Raw genomic sequence first — 16,559 nt, 5'->3', positions numbered from 1 at the left:
GATGGTCTGGAAGGAGAGGGTGAAGCAGGATATGTTGATCGAACAATGGAGGAGGAAGGACATGATTATGATGGCTCCGGTGACCGAATGTCGGTGGAAGAAGGACACCGTGATGACGGCTCCGGTGACCGAACGGAGTCCGGCCAGGTATATATATTAATTAAGTCTGTGCTGACTATAGCTAATTGATGCATTAATTGTTTTGGTATGTACACATATTAACTCTCTTCTTTCTTCTTTTCTAGCCCTCTGGATCGAGCAAAACTTCGGTAACGAGACGAGGCCCGAAGAAAAAATTACGCCAGGATGAAAGGTTCACGATCACATCAATCGCATGAGATGGCCAACCGATTAAACCCATCCGGACCAAGCAAGCATTCTCTGCTTAGTGCGGGGTTCTTGTTAGGGACATGATCCCGATCAGCATCCACCAATGGTATAAGCCTAAGAACGAAGACCATGCGGTGTCTTATGTCAACAATAGGCAGAAAGATGATCTTTGGACAGCGCTGAAGGCAAATTTCACCCTAACGCCAGAGGAGGATCCGGAGAAGCCAGCTATTATAGAGCCAATGGTCAAGGCTCACGCTCTGAAGAAGATGGCAGATCTATTCAGGAGGTGGAAGAATGAGCTGAAAACAACGTTTGTCGACAAAGAAAAGACTCCAGAATTCACCGGCCGGTTTGAGAAGATCAGAGATTACTGGGACGCATTTGTGGCCCACAAGACATCGGACAAGAGTAACAAGATGTCAGCGACAAACAAGAAAAATTCTGCAAAGAAGGAGCATCACCATCGCATGGGACTAGGTGGCTACCTCAAAGCCCGGCCGTTGTGGGAGAAGGCTGAGAATGACCTGCTTGATAAAGGGGTCGATCCAGAGACATTGAACTGGCCAGGCCGTTCAAGGACTTGGTTCTTCGGGGTTGGGGGAACCTTGGACCCTGAAATAGGGAAGTTCGTTTGGATGAACGAGCAACTGCAAATACCCGTCATGAAGCTTCAGGAGTATATCGCCGCGGTGCAGGAAGGGACGTTCGTTCCCGACAGAGAGAACGAGGAGCTCACAATGGCCCTCGGGAATCCTGAGCACCGTGGATGGACACGAGGCAATCTAGGCTCCGTTTCGTGGAAGGCTGGGGTTCCCGACGCAGGCGGTTACAAATGCCGGGAGAGGAAGAAGAAAGTGGAGCAGACCCAACTGCAGGCGCTGCACGCAAGGGTACAAGTGCTAGAGGAACAAGAAGCAGTTCACAGCAAGCGACCTGCCAAAGCTACTCCCGAAGCTACCCCGCCATCTCAGCGGAGAAGCAGTGTGGCTTCCACCGAGCTACTTCAGGAGCCTATCTTCACGGCTCCTGCTAGCTACCACGTGGATGCTATCACGGAGTCTCAACATTGCCACCTTATGACGCAATGGCAGAACTTCAAAGTCAATGCGGCTGTCGGCTGATACGTCTCCAATGTATCTATAATTTTTTATTGTTCCATGCTACTATATTACCTGTTTTGGATGTTTATGGGCTTTACGTTACACATTTATATCATTTTTGGGACTAACCTACTAACCGGAGGCCCAGCCCGTATTGCTGTTTTTTTTTCCTATTTTAGTATTTCGAAGAAAAGGAATATCAAACGGAGTCCAAACGGAATGAAACCTTCGGGAGCGTGATTTTTGGAACGAACGTGATCCAGAGGACTTGGAGTGCACGTCAAGAAGCAATCGAGGCGGCCACGAGGGTGGAGGGCGCACCCTTCCCTGGTGGGAGCGGCCCCCTGTCTCGTGGGCCCCTCGGGCGTCAATCGACCTACTTCTTCCTCCTATATATTACCCACGTACCTCGAAAACATCATAAGCGACCACGAAAAACTATTTCCACCGCCGTAACCTTCTGTATCCGCAAGATCCCATCTTGGAGCCTTCGCCGGCGCTCCGCCGGAGAGGGAATCGACCACGGAGGGCTTCTACATCAACATCATAGCCCTTCCGATGAGTTGTGAGTAGTTTACCACAGACCTTCGGGTCCATAGTTATTAGCTAGATGGCCTCTTCTCTCTCTTTGAATTTCAATACAAAGTTCTCCTCGATCTTCTTGGAGATCTATTCGATGTAACTCTTTTTGCGGTGTGTTTGTCGAAATCCGGTGAATTGTGGGTTTATGATCAAGTTTCTGAATTCTTTTATGTGTGATTAAGTTATCTTTGCAAGTCTCTTCGAATTATCAGTTTGGTTTGGCCTACTAGATTGATCTTTCTTGGAATGGGAGAAGTGCTTAGCTTTGGGTTCAATCTTGCGGTGTCCTTTCCCAGTGACAGCAGGGGCAGCAAGGCACATATTGTATTGTTGCCATCGAGGATAAAAATATGGGGTTTATATCATATTGCATGAGTTTATCCCTCTACATCATGTCATCTTTCTTAATGCGTTACTCTATTCTTTATGAACTTAATACTCTAGATGCATGCTGGATAGCGGTCGATGTGTGGAGTAATAGTAGTAGATGCAGAATCGTTTCGATGTACTTGTCACGGACGTGATGCCTATATACATGATCATGCCTAGATAATCTCATAATTATTCGCTTTTCTATCAATTGCTCGACAGTAATTTGTTCACCCACCGTAATACTTATGCTATCTTGAGAGAAGCCACTAGTGAAACCTATGGCCCCCGGGTCTATCTTTTATCATATAAGTTTGCCATCTACTTTTATTCGCATCTTTACTTTTCCAATCTATATTATAAAATACCAAAAAAAAAATTTATCTTATCATATTATCTCTATCAGATCTCACTTCCGCAAGTGGCCGTGAAGGGATTGACAACCCCTTTATCGCGTTGGTTGCGAGTTCTTTGTTTGTTTGTGTAGGTGCGTGGGACTTTTGAGGAGCCTCCTACTGGATTGATACCTTGGTTCTGAAAAACTGAGGGAAATACTTACGCTACTGTGTTGCATCACCCTTTCCTCTTCAAGGAAAACCAACGCAAGCTCAAGACGTAGCAAGAAGGATTTATGGCGCCGTTGCCGGGGAGGTCTTCGCTCAAGTCAAGACATACCAAGTACCCATCACAAACTCATCTCCCTCGCATTTACATTATTTGCCATTTGCCTCTCGTTTTCCTCTCCCCCACTTCACCGTTGCCGTTTTATTCGCCCTCTCTTTCCCAATCTTCTTCGCTCTCTTTTGCTTGCTTTTTGTTTGCTTGTGTGTTGGATTGCTTGTCGCCATGGCGCAAGATAATACCAAGTTGTGTGATTTTTCCAATACCAATAATAATGATTTCCTTAGCACTCCAATTGCTCCTCTTAATGATGCTGAATCTTGTGAAATCAATGCTGCTTTGCTGAATCTTGTTAGGAAAGATCAATTCTCTGGCCTTCCTAGTGAAGATGCCGCTACCCATCTAAACAACTTTGTTGATTTGTGTGAGATGCAAAAGAAGAAAGATACGGATAATGATATTGTTAAATTGAAGTTATTTCCGTTTTCACTTAGAGATCGCGCTAAAGTTTGGTTTTCGTCTTTGCCTAAGAATAGTATTGATTCATGGAGTAAGTGCAAAGATGCTTTTATCTCTAAATATTTTCCTCCCACTAAGATCATCTCTCTTAGAAACGATATTATGAATTTTAAACAACTTGATCATGAGCATGTTGCCCAATCTTGGGAAAGAATGAAATTGATGATTCGCAATTGCCCTACTCATGGTTTGAATTTATGGATGATCATACAAAAAAATTATGCCGGATTGAATTTTGCTTCTAGAAATCTTTTAGATTCGGCCGCGGGAGGCACATTTATGGAAATCACCTTAGGAGAAGCTACTAAAGTCCTTGATAATATTATGGCTAATTATTCTCAATGGCACACCGAAAGATCTACTAGTAAAAAAGTGCATGCTATAGAAGAAATTAATGTTTTGAGTGGAAAGATGGATGAACTCATGAAATTGTTTGCTACTAAGAGTGTTTCTATTGATCCCAATGATATGCCTTTGTCTACTTTGATTGAGAATAATAATGAATCTATGGATGTTAATTATGTTGGTAGGAATAATTTTGGTAACAATTCTTATAGAGGAAACTTTAATCCTAGACCGTTCCCTAGTAATCCCTCTAATAATTATGGAAATTCCTACAATAATTCTTATGGTAACTTTTAATAATATACCCTCTGATTTTAAGAATAGTGTGAAAGAATTTATGATCTCTCAAAAGAATTTTAATGCCTTGCTTGAAGAAAAATTGCTTAAAGTTGATGATTTGGCTAGGAACGTTGATAGACTTTCGCTTGATGTTGATTCTTTGAAACTTAGATCTACTCCTCCTAAGCATGATATCAATGAGTCCCTCATGGCTATGAGGACTTCCATTGATGAGTGCAAAGAAAGAACCGCTAGATTGCGTGCTAAGAAAGATTGCTTTATAAAGGCGTGTTCTTCTAGTTTCCATGATAAATATGATGAAGATCTTAAAGTTATTGATGTGTCCCGTATTAGATCTTTGTTTTGCAATATTAATCTTAATAATGATGGGACTGGAGATGAGTCAACTTTAGTTAAAAGGCGTCCCAATGATTCGGAGTTTTTAGATCTTAATGCTAAAATTGGTAAAAGTGGGATTAGAGAGGTCAAGACTTTAAATAGCATTGAACCCACTATCTTGGATCTTAAGGAGTTTAATTATGATAATTGTTCTTTAGAAGATTGTATTTCATTGTTGCAATCCATTGTGAATTCTCCTCATGCTTATAGTCAAAATAAAGCTTTTACCAAACATACTGTTGATGCCTTGATGCAATCTTATGATGAAAAACTTAATTTGGAAGTTTCTATACCTAGAAAACTTTATGATGAGTGGGAACCTACTATAAAGATTGCAAATTAAAGATCATGAGTGCTTTGCTTTATGTGATTTGGGTGCTAGTGTTTCCACGATTCCGAAAACTTTATGTGATATTCTAGGTTTCCATGATCTTGATGATTGCTCTTTAAATTTGCACCTTGCGGATTCCACTATTAAAAAGCCTATGGGAAGAATCAATGATGTTCTTATTGTTGCAAATAGGAATTTGGTGCCCTTAGATTTTATCGTTCTTGATATAGATTGCAATCTTTCATGTCCTATTATTCTTGGTAGACCTTTCCTTAGAACAGTTGGTGCGATTATTGATATGAAGGAAGGGAATATTAGATTTCAATTTCCATTAAGGAAAGGCATGGAACACTTTCCTAGAAAGAAAGTCAAATTACCTTATGAATCTATCATGCGAGCCACTTATGAATTGAGTGCCAAAGATGGCACTACTTAGATCTATCCTCGCTTTTATGCCTAGCTAGGGGCGTTAAACGATAGCGCTAGCTGGGAGGCAACCCAATTTTCTTTGTGTTTTTTGTTTTTGTTTCTGTTTAGTAATAAATTTATCATCTACCTTCTGTTTAGATGTGTTTTTATGTTTTAATTAGCGTTTGTGCCAAGTTAAACCTATAGGATTCTCTTGGTTGATAACTATTTGATCTTGCTGAAAATTCCTGAAACTTTCTGTTCACGAAAATAATTATTCAAAATGACCAGAACGTGATAAAATACTGATTCCAATTGCAGTAGATCAATAAACAAATTATCTAGGTCTTCCTGTTTTGGTGGAATTTTTGGAGTTCCAGAAGTTTGCGTTAGTTACAGATTACTACAGACTGTTCTGTTTTTGACAGATTCTGTTTTTCGTGTGTTGTTTGCTTATTTTGATGCATCTATGGCTAGTAAAATAGTTTATAAACCATGGAGAAGTTGGAATAAAATAGGTTTAACACCAATATAAATAAATAATGAGTTCATTACAGTACCTTGAAGTGGTGTTTTGCTTTCTTTCGCTAACGGAGCTTACGAGATTTCTGTTGAGTTTTGTGTTGTGTAGTTTTCAAGTTTTGGGTAAAGATTTGATGGACTATGGAATAAGGAGTGGCAAGAGCCTAAGCTTGGGGATGCCCAAGGTACCCCAAGGTATTCAATAATAGCCAAAAGCCTAAGCTTGGGGATGCCCCGGGAAGGCATCCCCTCTTTCGTCCTTGTTTATCGGTAACTTTACTCGGAGCTATATTTTTATTCGCCACATGATATGTGTTTTGCTTGGAGCGTCTTGTATGATATTACTCTTTGCTTTTTAGTTTGCCACAATCATCCTTGCTGTACACACCATTTGGGAGAAACCCACATGATTAGAATTTATTAGAATACTCTATGAGCTTCACTTATATCTTTTGAGCTAAATAGTTTTTGCTCTAGTGCTTCACTTATATTTTTTAGAGCACGGCGGTGGCTTAATTTTGTAGAAATTGTTAGTCTCTCATGCTTCACTTATATTATCTTGAGAGTCTCTTAGAACAGCATGGTATTGGCTATGGTTATAAAATTGGTCCTAGAATGGTAGGCATCCAAGGTGGGTATAATAAAAACTATCATAAAAAGTGAATTGGATGCTATGATCAATTTGATGCTTGATAATTGTTTTGAGATATAGAAGTGGTGATATTAGAGTCATGCTAGTTGGGTGATTATGAATTTAAAGAATACTTGTGTTGAAATTTGTGATTCCCGTAGCATGCACGTATGGTGAACCGCTTTGTGATGAAGTCGGAGCATAATTTATTTATTGATTGTCTTCCTTATGAGTGGCAGTCGGGGACGAGCGATGGTCTTTTCCTACCAATCTATCCCCCTAGGAGCATGCGCGTAGTGCTTGGTTTTTGATGACTTGTAGATTTTTTGCAATAAGTATATGAGTTCTTTTGACTAATGTTGAGTCCATGGATTATACGCACTCTCACCCTTACACCATTGCTAGCTTCTCTTGTGCCGTGCAACTTTCGCCGGTACCATACACCCACCATATACTTTCCTCAAAACAGCCACCATACCTACCTATTATGGCATTTCCATAGCCATTCCGAGATATATTGCCATGCAACTTTCCACCGTTCTGTTTATATGACACGCATCATCATTGTCATATTGCTCTTTGCATGATCATGTAGTTGTCATCGTATTTGTGGCAAAGCCGCCTCCATAATTTTCATACATGTCACTCTTGATTCATTGCATATCCCGGTACACCGCCGGAGACATTGATATAGAGTCATATCTTGTTCTAAGTATTGAGTTGTAAATGAATAAAAGTGTGATGATCTTCATTATTAGAGCATTGTCCCAGTGAGGAAAGGATGATGGAGACTATGATTCCCCCACAAGTCGGGATGAGACTTCGGGATGCAGCCCGCCTCCTCCTTCTCCGCCTCGTTAGCAAGGGCGGAAGAGAGCCGCCGCCGCGCCGCCTGCTCCGGCGCTTCGTAGGACCCCGCTTCCTTATCCGCCTCGTAAGCAAAGAAAGAAGACAGCCGCAGCCGCTCGGCCTGCTCCGGCGTCTAGCAGTACAGCCAGAGGCGGGAGGCAATACAGATTCGGTCCATCTCTCAAGCCTCTGGAGAAGTTACCATATGCGATGACCGAACAGGAAAACACGGAGATCTGTCAAGCCCAAGTGAAGGACTTCTTTGAAACGCAAAGAGCTAAGAAACATCCACCTCCGGAGGAGAAGATAGATCCGGTGAAAGTGAAGCGCACTTTGGATGCCCTGAAGCGACCACCACCGTCTCCGCCACAAACCAACTATGAGCGCATTATTGAAAGGACGTATAAGGAAGCATCCCTGTCGGGAAGTACTTGCAGTGATCGAAGGTTAGCAGAACGAAGAAGTGGGAAAAAATTCCCCAGCTCGGCGAACAAGCGAACCAACCGTGCCCCCCGCTCAAGGTGTAGCGATATCATCGCTAATCATCCGGGGATCTTGCCCGGTACCAATCCTGCTCATTACATGCACGACGACGATGCACATTTTGATATAATGGAGGTGGACGAATTCAGATACCAGTACGGGAAGCCTCTCATCAAACCTGGTCATCCTCCTCTAACAACGATGATGCGAAGATTCCATGATTGGTACATGAAAACCCGCAGAGAGTCTGGGAATGATACTTTGACGCTAAAAGTTAAAGAGGAGCACGACCTCGTTGTAATTGATCTGTTGTCTGTTCCTTTTGAGAAGTTCTTCCAGTTTTTCAATGAAAAGGCCCCCAATAAATTAACGGTCACTTGCTACTGTCTGTAAGTACTACTCTGTTATTAAGTCTCTATATATAGGTCAGCTCTTTCATTGCATGTATATATAATTATCCTCACTATATTATGCAGATTGAAGATCGCTGAATGCAAGAAAAGACAAATCGGTGATATTGGGTTCATTAACACAAATCTCATAGATGAATTTACGGTTAAATTTCATCCGAGGCCAACTTGCTACGATCGTTGGTAATAAATCAAAACAAAGAAAAAAATACTCTTTCCTTATAACTTCAAGTGAGTGTTACTGTCTTGTGCATATTCGGTTTCCCTTATTAGTTGAGGTTATAGTAATGTAATTGATGAGTTATGCATGCGTGCGCAACTTCCACTATATTCTCCTAGAGATTGAGCTTGAGCAGGGAGTAGTAACCGTCTTAGACTCGAGACGAAAAGATCCCCAGGAGTATGCGAACATGACTGAAATGCTCCAGAAGTAAGTTCAATCGATCATTACCGCACCATATCGGTAACTTTTTTCATTTACTGATATCAAGTAATTGTTTCTTTGTCTGGCAGGATTTGGAAAAAGTTCACCGCACAAGCTCCGGGACTGCCGGGGGAGCTGCGATTTAAACACCCGAAAGTAAGTATTACTAGCTAGTTCCGCGCATCTCCCAGTGATTCTAGCGCTAGTTTCATCAATACCATTTAGCATGCTTGCTTATCAGTTTGATTGACCTCTATTTCTTGTAAAGTGGTTATGGGAGGAAGCCGGGAATGATTACAGTGGATACTACGTTTGCGAGTCCATCCGCCACACGACCTGTGAGCGGGGCTACTCTAAAAAACAGTATGAAGTGCGTAAGCAATAATATTCACAATTTTATTTTATTACCATCATTTGTGTTGAGCTTCATTCATCCATATATATGTATTGACCCCCTTCTTCAAATTAGATGTTTCAGATGCGGGATGAACTCCTACCACAAGATCGCATGCGAGCAATTCAAGAGGAATTGGCGGGATTCTTTCTTGACCACGTCATCAATAAAGACGGAGAATACCATGTGGAACTTGAGTTCATATATAATTAGGGGATTATATTGTAAGAGATCTTATATTGTATATATGTAGCCAGTAACGTCGGATAGATATACGAAAACTTGTTGTTTCGACCAATCTCTCGGAGAAGGAGAGGTCGATCACTTCTCTCTATATATGTTCATGACGATCTTCTATACTTAATGGTTCCTTCATTTTCTTACTAGTTAGCGTGTCGAGTCCTCTCTATACGTATAGCACGTAGCGTCGACTAAGCACGGAGATAAGAGAGGACACTTCTCTTTATTAGATAGCTAACACAATATATGAAACCCCTACATTAACCCTACAAAACCCCCAAAATCCCCAACCCCCCTCCCCCCCCTCTTTCAAAAAAAACCCAGCCCCTGAACTGCTGACGCGTGGATGCATTTTAGTCCCGGTTGGTGCTACCAACCGGGACAAAAGGACCCCCAGCCTGGGCAAGCCGCAGCGGCCACGTGCAGCCCCATCTTTCCCGGTTGGTATAAGATCCGGGACTAAAGGTATTGGGCTTTAGTACCGATCCTTTAGTCCCGGTTCCCGAATCGGGACAAATGGGCCTTATAAACCGGGACAAATGGGCATTTTTCTATTAGGCGCATTGAGCCTATTAGTCTCTATCTATTTTAGTGATCTTGCCCCAAGATACAATCGATCGATCGGAGCCCAGCGAATTCCTCTGTTTAAAGTAGACCGTGAAAATTGCCCCATTCATGTTTTCCGGTGCATCTTGTGCCTAGTCTAATGAAAGATAAGTATTCCACCCTGGATGTTTCTCCCTCGCCAGAGGTTATTTGAGAGGGTTGGACTACATGGTTGGCTACCGCTTTGAGCCTATTAGTCTCTATTTTAGTGACATTTTCGTAGGTAATAATTAAGGAGGAAAATTGGCCTATACAACTAGATCCTTACAACCTTCTTTGTTTTTCTCCACGAAATGATTTCATCAAAACTTAGGCTGAACAGGTCCAGTTGGCCGGCATGTAGAAAAATGAACATCTATACGATACCTGATCTGATGACCACATCCATAACTCCTGATGGAACACTAGGGGACGCCTTCCAGAACAGCTGCTCTGTTGTGGTCCATTTGAAACACGGTAGTTGATATATGGTAGTAGGAAGAGAATCACTCGTACACTCGTAAGTTAGTGAGGGGTCCTTTGTACACTCGTAAAGGTCAAGCAATTGGGCCATGAGTGTGCAATTGCGGAATAGTCTTTTTGGGGTTAAAATGGAAGGGAGGTAGATGGAATTTTAAGCCAAGTAAAATTACAATAATTTTTTTTAAATAACACAAATCAGTCAAAAGTAATATTCTTAATTAGACTTACCACAAATATTCCTACAAAAAAAGATCGATACATTTACTTTTGACATCAATATATGTTACGGTTAAGTGCAGTCGATACGATACAGAAACCAAGTACGACGTCGTTTCACAGTCCTCTCAAAAATAACTTGGGTATTAGGCAACGTAGTTCTTCTTGTTTTGGTGGTGTACACTTCTTCGTCGTAGTATTCCTCTTTGGAGACTCCATCCGTCCTCAAGATGCTCCTTTTGCCTCTCCTCGTGACAACATGGCTCGGATTTGACGGATCGGTTATGTAGAAGCATCGGGCCAATTGTCCTTCATGTTCATCCTTATGATCTTCTTCATATTTGGGTGTCTCTTCATCATTCCATCCTTCTGGCTCATCATCAAAAGGGTTTGCCGCTTCTTCATCTGTTACTCGTTTGATCTCGAAAACAACATCCTCCTCGTTCCCAATGTGTCTTGTCCACCGTATATAAAGAGGCTTGAAATCATATTTGAACAAGTACATCTTCACACTGCTAGTAAAAGGGTGGTTCGAAGCTACGTTTTTGCAATTCTTACATGGACATAATATCTCTGTTTTAGCCTTTTGATTCATATTTTCCACCATCGCCTTAAAGAATTCAACTTATAGTTTGATACATGGAATCATTCGATAGATCGAGCTGCCAACAAGGGGTGTAAGAAGAAAAAATATAACCAACAAGGTCATAGAAAATTTAGGCTTGACCTTTAATAAAGTGGGAACATATTGAGTGTAGAAATTTTGGGAAACAAAAAAGTAATGAACTTTTTTAACGGTGTTAGCTCTCCCACCTGGAAAGACCAACATGATCAAGCTAGTCGTCTATTCATCAAGGCGAGAGAGACCAGGAATACTACTGTAGGTCGTGTATGCGTGGGGAGAGTGATCTCGAGAGAGGATTTGGAGCAAGGAAGAGGTAGATATATATAGGTGAGAGAGAAGCAACATTAATTAACAACAAGCTGAATTATTGTAGCAACGCTATTAGTGTTGTTCCATGCGTCTCACGCGCAAGTAGTGAAGACATTATGGGTGGTGTGCACTTAAAGTAACGCCATTACCATGTGGGGCCTCAAACATGGGCCCCACAAGAGATACTTGTGGTGTGGTGAAACTCCATACGCCACCAGAACTCACAATGCTAGTGGCGTGGCAAAATATAACATGCCACCACTAACTTGCGGTGGTCAGACTGTTGGGCCCCGCACAGTTGTGGTGTGTGAAATATGCCCATGCCACCAATATTTCGAGAAACCACCAATGGCATGGATTCAAAAAAGGAAGAAAAAACAGAAGAAAAACAAAAGAAAACAAAAGAAAACAGAAGAAAAAGGAAGAAGAAAAAAAGAAGAAAGAAAAAGGAAGAAGAAAAAAATGAAAACCAAATGAAAACCAAAAGAAAGAAGAAAGAAAAAGGAAGAAGAAAAAAAGAAGAAGAAAGGAAGAAGAAGAAAGAAAGAAGAAAGAAAAAGGAAGAAGAAAATAGGAAGAAGAAAGAAAAAGGAAGAAGAAAAAAAAAGAAAACAAAACAAAAGAAACCAAATGAAAACAAAAAAGAAAGAAGAAAGAAAACCAAATGAAAACCAAAAGAAAGAAGAAAAAAAAAGGAAGAAGAAAAAAAGAAAGAAGAAAGAAAGAAGAAAAAGGAAGAAGAAAAAAAGAAAGAAGAAAGAAGAAAGAAAGAACAAAGAAAGAAGAAAAAGGAAGAAGAAAAAAAGAAAGAAGAAAGAAAGAAGAAAGAAAAAGGAAGAAGAAAAAAAGAAGATAGAAAAAGGAAGAAGAAAAAAAGAAGAAAGAAAAAGGAAGAAGAAAAAAATGAAAACCAAATGAAAACCAAAAGAAAGAAGAAAGAAAAAGGAAGAAGAAAAAAAGAAGAAGAAAGGAAGAAGAAAGGAAGAAGAAGAAAGAAAGAAGAAAGAAAGAAGAAAGAAAAAGGAAGAAGTAGAAAGAAAGAAGAAAGAGGAAGAAGAAAGGAAGAAGAAGAAAAAAAAAAGAAGAAAAAAGGAAGAAGAAAGAAACCAAATGAAAACCAAAAAGAAAAACAAAGAAAACAAAACAAAATACTTGGCAGTGCTCAATAATCTTATTTTTTAATTCCTCCTCCTCTATGTCGCCTTAATCTTATTTTTTAATTCCTTTATACTTAAAGAATTTTTACTACATGCAGGAGTGACATATGGCGGACGATAGAGCCGAGCCGCTTAGGGATCCGGAGGCTGAACGTTATCTAATGGGCATCATCAACAACGAGATTCCTTATGTGCCGGGCTCAGAATATGAGCAAGAAGAGGATGTACTCTCTTCTTTTCTGAACCTTGACGGTGGAACAGAGATTGTCGATGATTAAGAAGGTGAAGGAACGGACATTGTCGACGGAGGTCAACCGTCAACAAACGACGATCTCGAATTGCAAGTAGCAACCACCTCCGGCGAGCTATATATATACATTGAGCCTCTCGTGATACAAACTTACTAAAATGTGAATAAATATGTATTAACGCGCGCGACTCTCTTTCTTTTTTTAGCCCTCCGGATCGAGTACGACAAAGCGTGGCAAATCCAAGGCGATGAAAACAGGAGAAACATATGCCATTGAGTTTGTCAGTGAAACCGGCAAGCCCCTACAGCACACCTCAAAGTTTATCAACCAATGCGGAGTCGTTGTTAGATACAACGTCCCGATCACCGTCCAGGAATGGAAGGAGCCAAAGAAGGCACGTCTTGGTTTCAGTTTTGTCGACAAGAGAACGAAAAAGGATTGCTGGAGAAAGCTTATGGAACATTTCATTCTACCTCCGGAATACAACAAAGTCGATGAATTCGGTAACGAGGTTCCGGGTGGACGTCAGAGGAGGAGGCTAGTTAAAGAGTTCGCTCTTCAGAAGATGGGCGAAGCATTCTGGAACTTCAAGAAAAATTTAACCCGTGACTATGTCAACAAGGGCAAGACTCCGGATTTCAATGGACAACATGAGAAACTGAAACATGATTGGCCAGAATTTGTGAGGCAAAAGCAATCGGAGCATTTCAAGGAAATATCGAAAAAAAATAAGGATAATGCGAGTAAGAAAAAGTTCCATCATATTATGGGGCCAGGAGGATACCGCCTTTTGGAGCCTAGGTGGCAGAAGATGGAGGAGGACCTGAGGGTGCGAGGAATCCCTCTAGGTACAGAGGGATGGGACCCAAGGGCCAAAAGCTGGTGGTACGGGCATGGGGGATCGCTAGACCCGGAGACAGGGGTGTGTGTTCACCGGCAGAAAAAGTTTGCTCCCACCCAATCCCTTATTGACGCAATGACCCAAGCTCAAGAGGGCTTGATCAAGTTCAACAGAGAGAAAGACGCACTGACAACAGCCCTCGGGAATGATGAACACGGAGGACGTGTACGAGGCAAAGGAAAAGTTCCGTGGAAAGTAGGGTTTTCCCAGGACAATGACTTGTACTGTTACAGAAGCCGTAAGAGAAAGACGGACCGGGATGCAGATCTTATGACGAAGTTTGCATCGGAACTCCATGAGTTGAAGCAGACCGTGCATGAACTAGTAAAAGAAAAATTGGCTGCAGGGCCGCATGAAGATCATGAAGCGGATCGCGGAAGCCTGCAGCGGAGAAGCAGCGTGGCTTCCACGGATGCCCCGCCTGGTGCTAGTGCACCGATGATCGAGATTCGTGCACCGGGGCCTCACTACCCCGTGGATGATGTAAAGGAGATGAAAGAATGTGATCTGCATTATCCCGTGGGGAACGTTTCCACGAAGGTAGCTAGCGGCAGTGCTTTACCCTGTACACCTGGAGCACTCCACCACAACAACCCCATTGCATATGGCTATGCTCGTGTCACGGTGGAAGACATAGTCCAAGGGTTTGAGGACCTGGAGATTGACAAACCTACACCCGAAGGGGAGAGAAGACTTGGAGATGTCAAGCGCCAGTTCATTCTATGGAAAAAGAAGTACATAGTGTTTCCAGGTGAGGCGCCAAGGCTAGCAAGTCCACCCCCCTCCGATGGTGGTGGTGGTGGCGGTGGTGGCGGTGGTGGTGGTCGTGGTGGTTCACCTACACCTCCTTCACGCCATTCGACGCCGTCCCCCGATCCACAACCTCCGGCGGGTACGACGCCCCCCAATCCTCCTCCGGCGGGTACGACGCCCCCCAGTCCACCTCCGGCGAAGAAGCAGAAGCAGGCGGACAGCAAGGAAACCCGCTCCTGGACTATTAACCCGGACCCTTATGTACCTAAGACCACAAGGGTACCGGAGCCATCACTGAAGCCTCTCCTCCCAAGGCCTTGGGAACTTAGTGAAGCTGAAACCAAATTGGCCGCGTCTGCTGATTATGAGAAATGGAAGGCGGATATGAAGGCGATAAAAGAGCCTGAGCCCAAGCAAGTATTCACTGAGAAGCAAAAGAAGTGGGCTAAGGATTTTTTGACGACACCATCCCAAGCCGAGCTGAATATGCCTGACGACTATGGACATGAACTTCGTAGGCAAGCAAAAATATTGAAGGAGGAGAAAGAAGAAAGTAAAAAAAGCGGGAAACAAGTTGACCAGCTCGGGATGCAGAAGAAACAATCGATCCCCCCGCTCATAGTGAAAGCCGGTCCGGAAGAGGACCCCGAGATCATAGCAGCTGCGGCAGCACTTGGATTGACTGTAGCGAGTGCCATGAAACAAGCGTCCGAGATGGGTTTGACTCTTCGTGCCTTCTTAGGCCTTGAGGATGCGCCAGTATGTGAGATAGCATTACAATATGTGCGGAATGGGCCTCTCGTCGAGCCTGCGCGGGAAAAGAGTCTACCACCACAAATGCGAAATCTGCTACGTTGGTACAAGCAATTCATAACATGGGCCGACAAAGAATATGTTTATGCGGATGTTACAGATGAGCATCACACCAAACGGTACTCTGTACAAGTTCATAGGAGTGAATTGTTCCAGCTGTTCAATCTGCGCGACCTCGACAAATCTATGCTGAGTTGCTACGTTCTGTAAGTGATTTATTTCTACCTCATCTCATTCTTCATTGCCTGCACTATATATATATATATGGTCCTAACTATATTGTTGCGTACGCTATTATGCAGATTGAAGATTTGGGAATGCAAAATAAGAAACATCCATGATGTTGGGTTCATTGACCCACATATCGTTAATGGACATGTGTTACAACATCACCCCGAAGACGTGGAGAAAGACTTGTACAAGTTTCTTAGAAAGCATCAACTCAAAAGTCATATTCTATTTCCTTACCATTTTGGGTGAGTGTTTCTCTCTTGTGCCCATTCTCTTTTGTTTACTCCATGCATGGTATGTCTAATCGATGAGTTATGCATGACTGTGCATGTAATGTGTCCGCAGGTTCCACTGGATTCTGCTAAATATTGAACTTCACACCTCCAGAGTTCTAATCATGGACTCTATGGATTCGGATCCAAAGCGTTGGGCCGACATGAGAAAAATGCTGCAAAAGTAATTATTTTCAATCATTTGAGCTCTATATCGATCGGTCTCTTTCGTTCATTTCCTAATATCAAGTAACTAATAACTCCCTTGTTCATTTAATTTTCTTTGCCCTGTAGGGTTTGGAGACGGTTCTCAGAAGAAATTGTCGGTGAATTCAAACATGAGCTAGATTTCAGAAGGTTAGTTAATGTGGATAAGCAGCCACCGGGGACCAATCTATGTGGATACTATGTTTGTGAGAACATCCGGAGACACCTCTGAGCGGAAGGCATCGGATAGCTTGCGAAACGCGACGGATAACTTGCGGAGGAGGCTTAGTCCAGAAGCTCGCTTCCGACCAATTCAAGAAGAATTAGCAGGATTTTTCATGAGGGAAGTCATCAATCCTAAAGGAGAACACTATACCGAGGACGAAGAAATTTATATGCATACCCGAGATTGAAACTTGTTCGAAGTTGTATATGGTCATCCATCCTAATTGTGTATGGAAACTTGTTCGAAGTTGTATATGGTCACCCGAGATTGAATATATATTATATATTCCTC

The sequence above is a fragment of the Aegilops tauschii genome, chromosome 1, assembly GCF_002575655.3.
Source record: "Aegilops tauschii subsp. strangulata cultivar AL8/78 chromosome 1, Aet v6.0, whole genome shotgun sequence".
NCBI classification, from domain to species: Eukaryota; Viridiplantae; Streptophyta; class Magnoliopsida; order Poales; family Poaceae; genus Aegilops; species Aegilops tauschii.
The sequence above is the reverse complement of the archived record's forward strand: the minus strand, read 5'-3'. Positions refer to the sequence as shown.